Genomic DNA, 17,075 nt, shown 5'->3' on the forward strand with positions numbered 1-17,075 from the left:
ACTATGGGTTGAATTGGATTATCCCAAAAGATATGTTAAAGTCCTAACCCCTGGTTCCTATAAATGTGATTGTATTTGGAAATAGGGTGGATGCAGATATAATTAGTTAACATACTGGAGTAGGGTGGATCTTTAATTAAATAAAACTGATGTCTTTGTAAGAAGAGAAGAGACACAGACACAGAGGGAAGATGACCATGTGAGGATGGAGGCAGAGATTGAAATTATGCTGCCACAAGCCAAGGAACTCTTGGGGATACCAGAAGCTGGACAAGGGCAAGGGAGAATTGCCTGTAGAGCTTCGAAGGGAACATAGCTCTTCTATCAGCTTGATTTCAGAATTCCTGCCTCCAGAACTGTGAGACAAAAAAGCTCTGTTGTTTTAAGCCACCTAGTTTGCGTTACTTTGTTATGGCAGCCCTTGGAAATTAACAATGATTATAATAGTAATATGAATAATAGCAACAGCATCTCATTTATTGTTTTCTATGTGTTAATAACAATTCCAAGTGCTTTACACATATTAACTTATGGGCTTTAGGGTCTCATTTTACAGATGAGGAAGCAAGTAGAGAAAGCAAAAGAAAGACACTGAAATGTGCAATGGGGAAATTTGTTTTCATACAAATAGAACAAACCATCTGAGGAGCCTTCAAGAGTAGCCATCTTTCCATCACCGGCTTCCTGTTGGATGGGGTATCAGGAGACATGGCCTCTGGCCTTGATTTTGCCACACACTGCCCTGTACTGTTTCTTGGAGATTGGATGATCTCAGAGGCGTCTCCCAGCCCTAAAACTCTAAGATTCCATTGAAAACTTGTAATTCAAGCAATCAAATAGTGAATGGTGACTTGCTAGGGACTGAGAGATGCCCTGAAGTCAGCGTGAGACACTTCCACGGGGCTGGTTGTGCAAATTCTCATGACACAGAGCTCTGGTCTTCCTTTTGGGCCCATGGGCATGTGCCCAGATGTGGCCCCAGGGCCTGAGGGATCAACAGGATGCCATGGTGCTGGGGACCCTGCCCTGTCCAGTGTAGATGGTTTTCCCTTCTTCACCATACAGAGCCCTTAGTAAGCAGCTTCTCAACTTGCTGGAGGAGGGTCTCTGTGAGTTCAGGGGCAGTGATCTTTCCTAGGGAGGTAGCAAGCCCAGGATGCCAAATGGTAGGGCCCATCTGATCTTCTGGCCAAACTGTAGTTCCAGGTGAATAATTATAAAATGCAGAAAATGTGAGAAAGCCTCGAAATCACCACCACTGGCTGTGCTGCAATGCCAGGCCCTTGATGTGGGATCGCATACCTGTGAAACTTCCGTTCGTTCACCAGTGGCTCAACTTGCTGAAGCTTCAGAAGCTCTAACCCCATATGCTTTGTACCCTGGCCCTGTACAGAGTACATGAAACTAGTCTAGTAAGCAGTATCTTGGAGTAAAAATGAAACACATATAGGGAGACTTCTGGGGCAAAACTTGCTTATTGAATCCAACCTTATCTATTAATAGTTGAGAAGGTAGTTTATTTTTTGAAATTAAAATTTTTATGGGGACATAGTAGGTTTATGTATTTATAGGGTATGTGAGGTATTTTGATACAGGCATCTAATGTGTAATAATCACATTGGTTATTGGATGGTTAATGGCTACTTGGGAGGGTGAGGCATGAGAATTGCTTGAACCCAGGAGATGTGCAATGAGCTGAGATCGTACCACTGCACTCCAGCCTAGGCAACAGAGCAAGACTCTGTCTCAAAAATAAATAAATAAATAAATAATAAATGGATCACTCATAACACTCTTAAAGAAATTCTATCCCCTCTCCTTATTTTACAGAGGTAGAAAGTGAGATCCAGAGAAGTAACTTTCCAAGATCCGAGGGCTAATAAGTGGCAAAGCATGTGCCACCATGCCTGGCTGATTTTTGTATTTTTAGTAGAGATGGAGTTTTTAGTAGAGATGAGGTTTCACCACGTTGGCCAGGCTAGTCTTGAACTACTGACCTCAAATGATCTGCCTCCCTTGGCCTCCCAAAGTGCTGGGATTACAGGCATAAGCCACGGCACCTGGCCTCAACAAATTGAATTTAAAGATCTAATTGACTTGTATAAGTCGAGTAGTATACCATCTTCAAAATAGAAAGGCTCTCTGACGATCAGAGCAGGGGGCTAGAGTTTCCAGGAAGAAAAGGTTGAAGAAAACAAAAATCAGGAACCAACAGTAGATTGGTCATTTCAAAGTTACTTTCCTGGCCAGGCATGGTGGCTCACACCTGTAATCTCAGCACTTTGGGAGGCCGGGATGGGCAGATCACCTGAGGTCAGGAGTTCGAGACAAGCCTGGTCAGCATGGTGAAACCTTGTCTCTACTAAAAATTAGCAGTGGTGGCGGGCACCGGTAATCCCAGCTACTCAGGAGGCTGAAGCGGGAGAATTGCTTGAACCCAGAAGGTGGAGGTTGCAGTGAGCCAAAGTCGCACTACTGCACCCCAGCCTGAGCAAGAACGAAACTTTGTCTCAAAAAAAAAGGTTACTTTCCTTATAGAGTTAAAGTAGAGGGGACTTCTTTCATGATACTTCAGGTTGACTGGGGCCGTTTGGATCGATTGCTGCAAATCTCCTCTATTTTTTTTGTTTTGTTTTTGTTTTCTTTTTGAAGTTTGGCCCATCTCTAAGTATAGTTTGATTATCTAGCAGGAATGACTCCATTCTGTATTGGTCTTGTCTGGTGGCACTTAGTACAGGAGCTTAGTCCAAAACAGTAGCCTCCCATATATTTTATTTAACAATATAAACCACTTAAATAGTTCCTGGATGAAATAATGGCATTCGCAGCAACCTGGATGGAGTTGGAGTCCATTATTCTAAGTGTAGTAACTCAGGAATGGACAAGCAAATATCGTCTGTTCTCACTTATAAATGGGAGCTAAGCTATGAGGATGCAAAGGCATAAGAATGATGCATTAAGAACGGACTTTGGGGACTCAAGTGGAAGGATGGGAGGGGGTGAGGGACAAAAGACTACACATTGGGTACAGTGCACACTGCTCGGGGACAAGTGCACCAAAATCTCAGACAGAAATCACCACTAGAGAACTTATCCATGTAACCAAAAACCACCTGTTCCCCAAAAACGATCGAAATAAATTAAAATTTTAAAAAATACATGAAAAAAATAAAATGTGTGAAAAATAATAAAACAAAATAAATAGTTCCTTGTACTACATGAGCAGTGTATAATTGAACTGTGTATGCAATGTACATGTGTATATAATGTGTATACAACGAACCGCTCGTAAGTGGGGGTAACAAAGCACTTATATTTGATCTTTCAGGTACAAATCCCACATTTAGGCCTAAAGAAGCTTCAGAATGTTTCCTGATACTCTAGTTCATGTATCTCCTTAATCTAGCTTTTCTCCTATCTTTTACTGTTAATTTAGTTCAGCTTAGTTTTTAAATAGAAAAGTGATTCATGTTCACTAAAGAAAATGGTAATTTTTCAGAAAGAATAGAAACAACCTCCTTTAATTGCTTACTACTCAGAGGCAACCACTTTTACCATATTTCCTTCCAATCTCTTTTAATACTTTTCTGCTGCATTTTCTTCACGCATATGATGTTGTATCTGTTTTTAGTTAATATGATGAGTGTTTTCGATGCCATTCAAATACTTCATAAGCATAAATTTTCATACCCACGTAATATTCCATCTTACAGATATGACATTTTTAGCTTCTTTCTATTGTTGTTCATTTACCATGTATCTTTTCACTTCCAAACTGCCTTCTTTTATGCCTGAATATCTTGAAGGTTGATTTTTTTCCCTCACATTTCCTCCTCCTTTTCTGCTCACTGAAGTCTTTCTGATTTTCTCCCTCTCTTTATCCTGCTTCTCTCAATCTCACCTTTATAAATTTACATTTATAACATGTTTTCCTAACATGAGTTTTGCATTTAAAAAGTGTTTTCTGACATTCATCACCTGATTTGGTGTCCACAATAACCCTCTGGAATAAGCAGGGGAAGTAGAAACTAAAATTTGGAGAAGTGATTTTCCCAAAGGCACTTAACCCAGATGACTCTTAATTCACTGTCTATACCAGACCGCTCTATATGATGGTTCTTTTGGACACGTTTTTATTTTTATTCTGTATTTTTTGGACACATATTCTTGAAAGCTACACAAGATTCATATAGGTTTAAAAAATAGCTTTTCACTGTTCATGTTTATAACATAGTTGATACATCTTGTACATAATAATACTTATAGGTTCTACCAAAAGTTTAAAACATAAGGAATAATGAACTAATGGGCACCATCAAGGTCTGGCAAGGATCTTACAGGGGCATAAAATAGTTATGTGTGGTATTTCACATCTTCTCAGCAGTTTCTCCAAATACTGCACTGCCTCAACATAGAATTCCCCACCATGCTTTTGAACTGACTCCACCCCCACCTTTTTTTTTTTTTTTTTTGAGATGGAGTCTTGCTCTGTCGCCACGCTGGAGTGCAGCGGCGCGATCTCAGCTCACCGCAAGCTCCGCCTCCCGGGTTCAAGCGATTCTCCTGCCTCAGCCTCCTGAGTAGCTGGGACTAAAGGTGTGTGCCACCACGCCCGGCTAATTTTTTTATTTTTAGTAGAGACGGGGTATCACCATGTTGGCCAGAATAGTCTCAATCTCTTGACCTCGTGATCCGCCCGCCTCGGCCTCCCAAAGTGCTGGGATTACAGGTGTGAACCACAGCGCCCGGCTCATCCTTTTTTAAAGATCAACAAAATACTAATTTGCTAATGAGTATATTGGAGATTGTCTCCTGTGACCTCAGTTATATTAAATTCTCTCCCTAAAGGGGACTAATACTTCTCATAACCAGCCCATTAGCCCTGTCTTCCCATGTTTAAAAATCAGCTTTGTTCAATTATGAGGTCAGGTTTCCCCTTTGTGCAGGTCTTCCAGAAACCAGCGGGCTTCCTGAGGAATGTGAAGAGGACCAGGTCACCTGGGATTTCTTCCTTCCTCAGAATGTCTCTCCAAGTCAACATCGCCTCTGAATTTTCTATTTCCTTTTGGCAAATAAAAGAAAAAGTAAGTAAAACATCTTAGTCTACGCATGACCAAAGGTTAAACCTTTATTGCTTCATTTTGATTGTATCAGCTTTTCAGGACAATCTTTTCAAGGCCACAGCTTATTTTAATAGCTGTAATAATACCAGTATTTTCTGATAATAATGGCAAACACTTTTTCTGGCAAGCACTTTTAGTGTTTGTTGTGGTTGTGTGCCAGGCGTGGTTCTCAGCAGTTTTCACTAATTCATTTCATCTTCTCAACAACCCTACAAGGTAAATTTTATTATCGCCCTTTCTACAGATTGGCAGATGAGGCACAAGTGGTTTGGCTTGCCCCTAAACTACATAGACAGCAAACGACTGAGGGAGAATTTGGAGAAGACAGTCTTGCTCCAGTTCAGCTCTTATTCACGGCACTATGCTGACCTCTCAGTCACCACGCTATTTCCTTTACATACATTGTCTTATTGAATCTTCACACAGTGTAAGTTTTATTATTTATCTCTATTTTACAGGTGAGGAATGAAGCTCAGTGGTGTTTAGCAGTTTGGCCAGATTCCACTCTGGTAAGCTCAGTGAGACAGAACCAATTTCCCTTTCTGTTTCTTTTAGTAGATAAAGCCATTGACCCAACGATGAGGCAACTCAGAAAATGCTCAGAATACCAATCATAGGATCTCCCTAAAAATCAAGTGATGTGGTCAATAAACAAAGTCTAAATAGAGCTTCTCTGCCACTCTGCTATGTGCTGCTGCATTTCTCCATAGAAATGTAACTTTCACCACCACCACACGAAGCTGAACCAGTTACCAGGGAGCTGGGAAGCAAGACAGGTAGCAGGGAGACAGGGAAACACTTTAGGGTTAGGCCATTATTTTCAGATCAGATAGAAGAGCAGAGGTGGTTAGACACACTCAGAGATTCTTTGACTCTGACTTTAGGCAGGAAGTAAAATCCAGTCTAATCAGTTAATAAAAGGCATTCGTCAAAGAGATTCAACCTCACACTGTTACTTCAACAGGCATCTTGCCCTCGTGGAAAAACAGGCTTAATTTCCAAATTATTTTAAGCTGGAATATTGCTGCAATGGGGAGCTTAATTTGGGAGGTAATGAGACCACCAAATGAAATTAGAACCATTAACTGGGGCACAGTGAAAGCACGGAGCTGTTGGTAAAGGAAAATTATATTTGTAGAGCTATGTGGTGGGGGGCAAGAGGAACAGATGAAGAGAACAAAGAGGGAGGGATGACTCCTGAGACTGGTAGCAGGAGAACAGAAGGCTCTTAGGAACAGAAGAAATTTTTTAAAAATACAACTTTATGAAACAGGATTGCAGAGTATTATTCAGTTAGTATCAGGTAGGGTTTCATGTGGCAACAACCACAGCTGGAAAGACATTCTTTCAGAATCACCGACCCTCTGGTGGTTTTATTGCACTCTAAGGAGTGTTGTTGAAAATAACAAGTTAGGTTTCTTCATGAGGTCATTGGCACTGCATATACCTGGGCACGCATTATGGTTCTATCCATCCTAACTCGGCAAGCAGTAGGTTTGGAATTCAATCCTATAACTTCCTTTCTATAAGACTTCCTTCTAAGGTATCCTGCAGGAACGATTACTAGCAAGAAATAGACCCTTTAATGTGTCAGAACTGAATCAGGTCCCATTCTTTACACATGGTTAATTGCCCAGTTCTCATGCTCTGCCCCAGGGAACTGAGGCTGCCACAGTGTCCATGCCAGGCTACTCACTGGACACAGAATGAAAGACAGTGCATTACAAAACTTTCAGGTAAACGTACATCCTTGGACTTCTATGAAGGAACAACAGAATAACAGGAATGACATTTTTCCAGTGGCATACAGATTGTACTCTGGGGACTCTGAAACCTGATATAAAGTCCATACTGGGGAAAAAACATGGTAGTATTGGTAGGATGGGCCCTTGTTGCTATTTCACCTGGCCCATTTGTTTCCAGTCTGAAAGGGGTCTGGTGGGCTGTTTGGCAAATGTAATTGAATGATGATCACTGAATGAGAAATCCAAATATCTGATTTGAATCCTCAGAAAAGTGCACTAGCCACTCAAGCTTTATGGTTTAAGATTTTGATTTTTAGAAACACATAGTGCGTCCAGAGGCACAAGCCAGAAAGCCAAGCGTCATGGACTCCTAGGACTCAAAGAAGTCCTTTGTGTTCATCCTTAAATTTGAATGTGGCTTTCAAGGTAACCGAGGAGATAGTTTCATTCATTTCACAAACTTTTAACTGAGAAACTTTTAATAACATTTATTAAACTTTCAGTAACTTTTAAATTGAGAAATTCTTGTTTACATAGCATCTAAAATGCTAACTCACTCTTCTGACCTTGTTTCATTCTCCTTTTCCTTTCTCCTGTTTTTCATGTTTTCTTTTTCATTTTCTACTTTTCTTGACTACATTTAACATCTTTATATTTGTCAATGTTTAGAATAATCACCCTTAATATTTTGGTATTTCCCTATGTACACATATCCCAAAGGATCAGAATATTTACGACTTTATTCATTTTGGGCCCAACCCTGTATGCTGCAAATTTCAAAAACAGCTTTACACTGTTGACCCCTCTTCAAATCACAACTGTTTTCTATTATCCTCTTACTTCATAGATTGTGTATTGGAGGGCTGTCTTAGATCTAATACCAGGCATTTACTCCAGTTTCAATCAATCCTTTTTTCTAATTGTTTTATGGTCACCCCTTCCAAATTGTGAGGTATCTGGTTGATTCACACTGGCATTGACACACTCAGGAAATAAACTTTCCATTCAGTTATTTAAATTATTGGTTTTTAAAAAAAGATACTAGAACTCAGTACTTTCTCCAAAGGACACTCAACATGCCCCTTGATGCATAAACAGATCTCAAGATTACTACATTTGCACAACACAGTCAGCCTCTGAAGTATCATAATACTGGTAAAATAAAAATTAAAAAGCAGGCTAAGGGAACATAACAGAAGAAAGAATTGCATCAAAGACAGGTTCACACATGAGTTGTGCTTTAAGGAAGATGTGGAAAAAGGTAAGAATCCTATATCTTTGGATTTATTGTAAAATTTAGCTCTCATGTCATTGTATTCTAATGAAACAGGAAATAAGATAGTATTCTCCTCTCAATTGCTTTTGTGTTTCAGCAGTAATAACAATAGCTACTACTTATTAAGAACTTACTATATGCTATGCATTGTGCCAGCTGCCTTACATATATTAACTTACTTATGAATTACGATAGACTTAGATGGTAAGCAGTTTTATTTCCTTTTTGTGAATAAGATAATCAGGCTAAACCACTTGCTCAAAGTTACACAGTTAATAAGTGGTCAGGCCAGGATCTAACCTCAGGTATGCCTGACTCCAAAGCCCATGCCCTTAACCACCAGGCTTTTAACACCTGTGTTTTGTGGCTGGTAATATCTTGTCTCATGAGTAGCAAACATAACATTAACTTGCTTCACACAGGTCTTCCCAAAGGCAAATGAACCTGACTCAAGCGGATGTCCTTTGTATTCCAACAATTCAGCAGGCATCCTGCTGTATCCTTCCCAAGGTGTCAGCCTCCTGAAGCCCGGCACAAGCCCACCATGTAGAGTCACATCATTTGATAATTTCCCACCAGCACAGCCCTTGCCCCTTAGTCATCAAAGGCCCAGACCCCACCTGCTTTATTCCCCTCCTGCCCAGAGTCCCACTTGGAGCTGCAAAGCTCTTCAGAGGTTTCCTCTGCTTTTTCATTGCCACTGATGGGCCTTGGAAAGTCCCTTCCAACCCTGATGACAAGAGCCTTAGAAAAGGGAACACACATTTGCTAAGTGTTGTCCACACACCAGGAACCTTACTAGACATTTTGTTTGGGCAATATCATTTAGTAACAATTTATTAGTAATTATAATGACGTAATGCAGGTAGAAGTACAGGCTTCAGAGTCAGATGTGAGTTTAAATCTAGACTTTAAATAATCTGAATCTCATCTGAAAAATGAGGATAATGGAGTTGTCGTGGGTAAGGACTTAATGAGATAGTGTATGAAAGCCCTCAGCAAGTGCCTGGGCCATAGTAGGTACTCAATAACTCTTGAAAATTCAGGATTGAAGAGTCAGAGTTAAAACTGAGATTAAAAAGTCTTTCAGAACCCAAATCTCATACATTGTAAAGGATTGTAAAGGATTGTAAAGGAAATCTCAATTCTACCTGTTTTTTTCTTTTTTTTGTCTAGACAAGATGATAAATTGTAAAAGTAAAGTTTGCTTTGGAGTTTGGGCCTCTGTATAGAAAACAATTTTAATGAACCTTCACTGATTCCTATTTACAGAAATTAGACACTCCCTTCCCCCACCCAGATTTTAAAATGATTTTCATGTGGGATGTCACCCCATGTGATCTCATGCTGGCCAGATGAAAGACAGCAGGTGTAGGCCCTGGTGATCCAACCTGGTTAGGGATGCAGCCTAGACACTGGGACTTTAAAATCTCTCTCCTCTAATGATTCTAATAATAAGCAGCCCAGTTTGAGACCTCTGATGTAGGGAGGGCACAGAGCATAACTCTGGTGTTTGTTAGCTGTGTGGCCTTGGAAAGTCATAGCACCTCTCTGAGCCTTTGTTCTTTTATCTATAAATTGATATCATAACCACCCTGCAGCACTCTTGCAAGATTAGAGATAATACGTGTTTTAAAATGTCAGTCAAGCTGGGCGCAGTGGCTCACGCCTGTAATCCCAGCACTTTGGGAGGCGGAGGTGGGCGGATCACGAGGTCAGGAGATCGAGACCATCCTAGCTAAGATTATGAAACCCCGTCTCTACTAAAAATACAAAAAATAAGCCGGGTGTGGTGGTGGGCGCCTGTAGTCCCAGCTACTCGGGAGGCTGAGGCAGGAGAATGGCGTGAACCCGGGAGGCGGAATTTGCGGTGAGCAGAGATTGCGCCACTGCACTCCAGCCTGGGCGACAGAGCAAGACTCCGTCTCAAAAAAAAAAATAAATAAATAAAATAAAATAAAAATAAAATGTCAGTCAAATAGCAGTTTCAATATATAATTGCTACTTTAAAAGTTTTATTGAGATGCAGTTTTCATACAAAAAGTCACCTGTTTTAAATATACAATTTGATGAGTTTTGACAAGCATAGTCTTATAATTACCCCTCAAATGAGATATAGGCAGTCCTCGCTTGGCACAGTAGCACGGGATAGTAAAAGTGACCATGCAATCTGAGACCATGCAAAGCCAAGTTAATACACAATGAGGAAAATTTCAACTGGTCTGTGACTTACAAACATTTTTGTCAGAATATTCAAAACACTCTTATGTCAGTGAATTGAGAAATGAAAAGTAGTAAAGCAAATGTTTATTTGTACACTGTAATTTAAAACATTAGAAACACTGAGAAAGAATTTTATTTATTTGTGAAAAGCTTTTCAAGAGCGGCAGGAGCAGTGCTTGCCTCCTTCTTGTCCTGTAACCTATTTTTTTTTTTTTTTTTTTGAGACAGAGTCTCACTCTGTCACCCAGGCTGGCGTGCAATGGCATGATCTCAGACCACTACAACCTCTGCCTCCCGGGTTCAAGCAATTCTCCTGCCTCAGCCTCCCGATCCAGAGTAGCTGGCATTACAGGCACCTGCTACCACGCCCAGCTAATTTATTTTATTTTTTTAGTAGAGATGGGTTTTGCCATGTTGGTCAGGCTGGTCTTGAACTCCTGACCTCAGGTGATCCATCAGCCTCGGCATCCCAAAGTGCTGGGATTACATGCATGAGCCACCACACCCGGACTGTCCTGTAACCTATTATACAAAGTGAGCATCTTTCCCATGCTTTGGTGAATTGCCAGACTCCTTTCTAGCTCTGGATCTGCTTCCAAACATTGTCTCTTTTGTATTTTCAAGGTCATGAAATAGCTCTCTGAGAATGCCCTTTATGTGAAGTTTGTTTTTTACAAATATCAGCTTCAATTTTTCCGGGACATCGTCATCTTTTTCATCACAACTACTTTCCTCATTGATGTCAATAAGCTCACCTTTTCTAAATTCTTCTGGCTGCAGATCTAGAGTCTCTCAAACAGCCAGCTATTTCTTTTTTTTTTTTTTTTTTTTTTTTTGAGACGGAGTCTTGCTCTGTCTCCCAGGCGGGAGTGCAATGGCGCGATCTCGGCTCACTGCAAGCTCCGCCTCCCGGGTTCATGCCATTCTCCTGCCTCAGCCTCCCGAGTAGCTGGGACTACAGGCACCTGCCAACACGTCCGGCTAATTTTTTGTATTTTTAGTAGAGATGGGGTTTCACTGTGTTAGCCAGGATGGTCTCGATCTCCTGACCTCGTGATCCGCCCACCTCGGCCTCCCAAAGTGCTGGGATTACAGGCTTGAGCCACCGCGCCCGGCCACAGCCAGCTATTTCTTTTAGAACATCATTTACATTCAATTCTAAGTTCATGTCCAGCATTATCACTTTTCATTTCTTTGCTGTAATTTCATCGCTGTTGGCCAATTCCCTCTTTCGATTAGCTCATTTTTGTAAAATGTCATATGGATTTTGTCACTGGGACACAAGCAGTCAACAGAGAGATATGCTTTGTTGTCTGCAAGTGACATGGATAACAGGTGTGCAGTGACCAACAGACTTTGGTCAGTCACAGATGGGATGTAGCCAGTCACTGATCGTGTCCACATCTGTTATTTACACAACAATTTGCAGACTGAAGAGCTAGCAGCAGAATTAGTACTTTATGCAATTACAGTTAAGAGAACTGTGGCAACTGAAATTTGGAACTATGTTGTTGGGGAACTGGTGTTTTTCAACCAAACTATGATAAACTGAAATTTGGGCATATGGAAAACATGCAAAGCAAAAACTGCCTGTATTGAACTTTTCCAATGCCCCGAATAGCTCCCTGCTGCCCATTTGCAGTTAGTCCCTTCCCTCACCCTCAGGCCCTGGCAAACACTGATCTGCATTCCGTTACTATAGTTTTGCCTTTTCTAGAATCCCTTACACATAGAATCAAACAGTATGATGTCTTTTGAGTCTGGCTTCTTTCATTTAGCATGACACTCTTCAGACTCATTCATTTTGGACATATTTGACAGCTATTTTTCTTTCTTTTCTTTTACATCACTATACTAATCTCTCATCTTAAATACAAAATACAATAAAACAACAAACAAACTTCCTTTGATTCTACACAGCCTCCCTCCAGCCCAGCCACTCCTGTTTCCCCTTCATAGGCAAACTTTTTGAAATAGTCATCCCTTCACTCTCTCCTCCCCTCTTTCTTCAACCACTGCATTTTGTTAGCAGTCCCCGCCACACCTCTAAAACTACCCTTAACAAGATCACAAACAACTCCCTTTTTGCTGTATTCAGTGGGCACTTCACCTTTTCCTTTTCTTACCGCTTTGGTCACACTTGTCACCATTGAGCACTCCTCCTTTAAGTCTCCTGACTCTCTTCCTCCCTCTCTGGCATCTCCTTCTCAGCCCCTCTTGCAAGTTTCCTTTCCTTTATCATGAATGCTCCTTGGACGGTAGTCTAGGACTTCTGCTGTGCTCACTCTGCAGCTCCTCCCCGGACAACCTCAACTATCCATGTGGTTTTCTCTAGCTCTGACATCTTTCCTGAATTCCAGGCAAGTGTATAATACTGTCTAATAGAATCTGTATTTGAACATGTCAAAAATAACTCAGAATCATATAGTCAAATCAAACTCATCATTTCAATATTCGCCATCCAGACAAAATTATAGTTCCTCCACCCGTGTTTCCAAGTTTAGTGAATGGTCTCAGTATCATCTCATTTGTCCAAACTAAAAACCTAGATTTCTCTCTTTCCCTTACTCCCAATCCCCCATAGTCAGTAAATCACCTAGACTAGTCAGTGCTCCCTCCAAAATCTCAGGAATCGATATGCTTCTCCCCATTTCCACTCACACTACCCCCACGCTATCCACCATTGTATCTCCCATTGACTACTTCGCCATAATCTACTTTCAACACCGAGTGATTTGCGAAGGCACACATCTGATCTTTCACTTCCTGTTTAAAATTATTTAGTATGTCCTCCGCCAAGCTCCTTGGCAAGAAAGGCCTTCCATGCCTGGGCTCCTATCACATTCCCTGGCCCCAGCCCACCACCTCAAACTTTACAGAAGATCAATATCTTTGTAAGTCAGCCACTTGGGTGAGATCATCTGACCCTCTGTCCACTGGGTCCTAAACAGCAGAAACTAGGAATATAATGAAGAGGGAGGTTCTTGGCCATGTCCCACAGGCTAGATCTTGGCAGGTGGCTGACCTCCTGTTTGCTTTCTGCTTCAGAGGAAAGGATAAGTCTCAGCCCAGAAGGCAGAAGAGCTGTGTTCAGGTGGTGTCATAACTTTCAAGGAAAGAAAAAGGCAAGACAATGGGAAAAGAAAGGGAACTCAGAGGCCCCACGCTGGAGGTGCAGGCCTCAGGTGAATCAACAGGGCCTTCTCACTCTCTTCTTTGTACCACCTGACAGCCCCATAACCTGAAGGACCTGATCAAAGGGCTCCTGATGAGGACAAGAATATTACTGATCTGATATTTTCTCTTAATAATGCGTAGAATCTTTTTAAACAGCCAGCTTGGGTTTACAGTAGGGATCAGGGAGCCCATGAGACAAACACCACTCCCTTCCCAGCTATCTGAATCAAAACAAGGACTTGAGATCTGAACCTGAGCTGGGACCATGGGGTTCAGTTTATCACTGAGTGTTTACTTTCCAGGATTCCTTTCTCCTTCACACCTCATACCCCAATTCCTCTCCTCTGAGCAGAATTATCTCCTCCTTGTGGTGGAGGCTCAATTACCAGCAGAATCCCTGCAGAGACAGCAAGATGGTCTTTCCAGTGTTGAGTTAACCAGGAGGCTGAATAAACACACATTCTTGTCTTCTGCAAATCAGAGGCACCAAAACAATTGTTTTTAAAGAATTTGGTTGCTATTTCCAAGAAAACATTTCAAAAAAGATTTCATTGTAGGAAAAAATGAGAATCGAATTGTACTTCCTAACACTTGCCTTATAGCTTCATACTGCTTTAATTTTAAACTACATATGAAGGGACACAAGAGGTATTATAGAGCCTATTCTGCTTTCTGGTACCTATTCCAAGACCAAACTACCTAGGACTTGAAGGAAGTCAGAGCAACAAATAGTGCTCCTGAGAAACAGTGATTTCCTTCTGAATGAACTCAGAAGGAACTAGACAGGGCTAGGTCATCAAGAGGACCTTAGACATCACCTAACTCATCTCACATTTTGCATTAAGTTTCCTTATTTATGGTTGGTAACGTCAGCTGACTTGCTCATGATCATACAGTTAGGCTAATGTCAAAGCCAAGACTTAAAACCTGGTCTGACTCTGGAATAACATTTTTCCAACAACAGCACATGTGGCTCAGCAACAGTCCAGAGTCCCCTTCCTCACCTCTACATCCAGATAGCAGACTCATCTCATGCTGGAATTTGCAAACTGCTTTTGAGTAACCAGAATGCATGATCCTATCATCCTCGGCTTACAGAGCACAGTAGTGTGGTTTCCTTCTCGTTACAGGGTGTCAGGGTGGAGCGGGGGGTGGTGGAGGACTTCACCACAGACCACGCAGTGAGTCAGGGACTGAGCCAACTCCCCAGCTCCCAGCTCCCTGATTTTTCTTTCTGTTTCTGAGTCAACTGAGCTGGTCAGGCTCCCACGCTGTAAACACCACACAGAGCAGGAAAACAATGAAGCTGCTTATTTAGAAAAGACCTGCTTCCCTGCTGAGTGTCACTACATGTCTCTTTTTATGCACTTGAACAGTCTGTTCCTGCGGTTGACTACTAGGAAGACAGACAAGAGGATGACTGTGAAATGGCCTACTTACAGGGTCTTGGTCCACATATTTATCGACAAGACAAGCCCACCAAAGTCTCATGTGAGAACGTAAGTGAGCAACAGAGCTGAAATGGAGGCCTTGGGCAAAGGTCCAAATCATTAGGACCATTTAGCCAAGTGTGCCTTTATTAGATCATGCCATGTGACACATTCAGGAAATAAGCATTACCTCTGCCCCAGAAAAAATACCTGCCATCTTCCTGGACAAAATGAAACCTCAAGGTTACAAGGTAGACATGAAGGAGGGAAAAATTCACCTCCCCTTACTCTTCTCCTTAGGCAGTGCTATTTATTTATTTACTTATTTCCTGTGGTGGAGTCTCGCTCTGTTGCCCAGGCTGGAGTGCAGGGGCACAATCTTGGCTCACTGTGACCTCCACCTCCCGGGTTCAAGCGATTCTTCTGCCTCAGCCTCCTGAGTAGCTGGGATTACAGGTATGTGCCACTACACCCTGCTAATTTTTGTATTTTTAGTAGAGACGGGGTTTTGCCATGTTGGCCAGGCTTGTCTGGAACTCCTGACCTCAAGTGATCCACCCGCCTCGGCCTCCCAAAGTGTTAGGATTACAGGCGTGAGCCACTGCGCTGGTCCAGGCAGTGCTTTTTAAACTGTAGTGAGCAGGTCTTCAAAATGCAGAGATTTAGCCCTCACTCCCAGAAGGAGACAGGTCTAGGGGAGGGCAGGAGGCCTGGGCATGTGCATTTCTAACAAGCACTCTAGGACCATACTGCTCCGTCTCTACTGCTGCCACCAGGTGGCACCTAAAGGGTGCTGCTTATATTGAGGTGTCTCCCCTTCCAGACAAGGCTGGAACATTTAAACAAGACTGTGGTAAAGGCCTTGTAATGAAAATTAAAAGTAAATAAACACAGAATAGCTTACAACTAAATAATGTGGTTTACAAGAGATAGTTTTCCCACCTTTGGTGTGGAGTGCACTGCAGGGAGTCTTCCCAGACGGACTCCAGGCTGTCCATATAAGATGACATTTTTTTACCACCCAGGTGGACATGCCCTCATGTATATGGAGACACCTTGAAATCCGGACCCAGCAGAGAAAAGCTTAGGAGGAGGCTAGAATTCCCTCCCTGGGCTGCGAAGCAGACCACCTTCTGATTTTCACTGTCCTGTCTGTGAAACTACTTATCTCTCTCCTCAGCAACTGATTCTAGAAAAATCTAAGTTGGTCAGGGAAAAAGATACAATCTCCTAAATGCTCATGGTTTTACCTAATCCAGTACCATATCTGGATAAACCTCAATTCCAGAAACTAAAAATAGAAGGGAATTTGGGAGGGCTTGTGGTAGCCGGCGTCAGTTCCTCTCAACTCATTCCCAACTAGTCTTGGTGATTTGAGAGGCAGCAGCTTGTAAACTAGGCCAGGTTTGATACTTCAGTTTAGGATTTGTTATTCAACCAGTATTTTGTGGAGCACCCGCTATGCCCTAGATCCCATGCTAGGCATTATAAGTACCGTAAAACAATGAACAACACAGACTGTCACCTCTGTCTTCCTGCCTCCCCCAAATCTGCCTCCCTCTGAAAGTGAGGCCTAAATCTCTGCATTTTGAGGACGTGCTCACTACAGTTTGAGAAACAGTTATAGCTCCACAGAGAAGACAACTAAAGCAAATCAATATTTCACTGGATGGTCAACAGGCCACATCTGGGCCCACATAACATGTTAAACATCAAGGCATTTCCAATAAAAATATAGATTTCTAATGTCTCTTTAAAAATAAGAAAAGATGGCAAAAGTAGGCTTGTAGTCCCAAATGGCAACACTTGCCTGGAGCTGAGACAATGACTGTCTATTTAGAGAAGGATGCACTCTACAATTTGCTACTCTCCGCTACTCTGAATTGTCTCATATAGAGTCAGTTTCACCTGTCTGATTTATCAATCTTGCACTGAACATATTTGAGTTGAAGACTCTTGTGTAGAACCATATAGAAGAGGACCTAGTCTGGAGACATTAGGGATGAATGGGGATTTCCAGGCGATGAAGGGCAGGAAAAGGAGGTTGGGAATGTGAGGCAGTGGAAGCAGCAGATGGAAATGCTCAGGGATGAGCCTCAGC

The 17,075-nt window shown here is 42.0% G+C and overlaps 1 long non-coding RNA gene across 1 annotated transcript; it reads left to right on the forward strand.

Moving 5' to 3' along the window:
* Nucleotides 1-4,958: 4,958 nt before the first annotated feature.
* On the forward strand, nt 4,959-15,028 carry LOC134733073 (uncharacterized). Its single transcript, XR_010116647.1, has 3 exons — nt 4,959-5,084; nt 5,582-5,632; nt 14,921-15,028. It is a non-coding gene; the product is annotated as an uncharacterized lncRNA (long non-coding RNA).
* The last annotated feature ends 2,047 nt before the right edge of the window (nt 15,029-17,075 follow it).

This window comes from Symphalangus syndactylus, chromosome 17 (genome assembly GCF_028878055.3).
Source record: "Symphalangus syndactylus isolate Jambi chromosome 17, NHGRI_mSymSyn1-v2.1_pri, whole genome shotgun sequence".
Lineage (NCBI taxonomy): Eukaryota > Metazoa > Chordata > Mammalia > Primates > Hylobatidae > Symphalangus > Symphalangus syndactylus.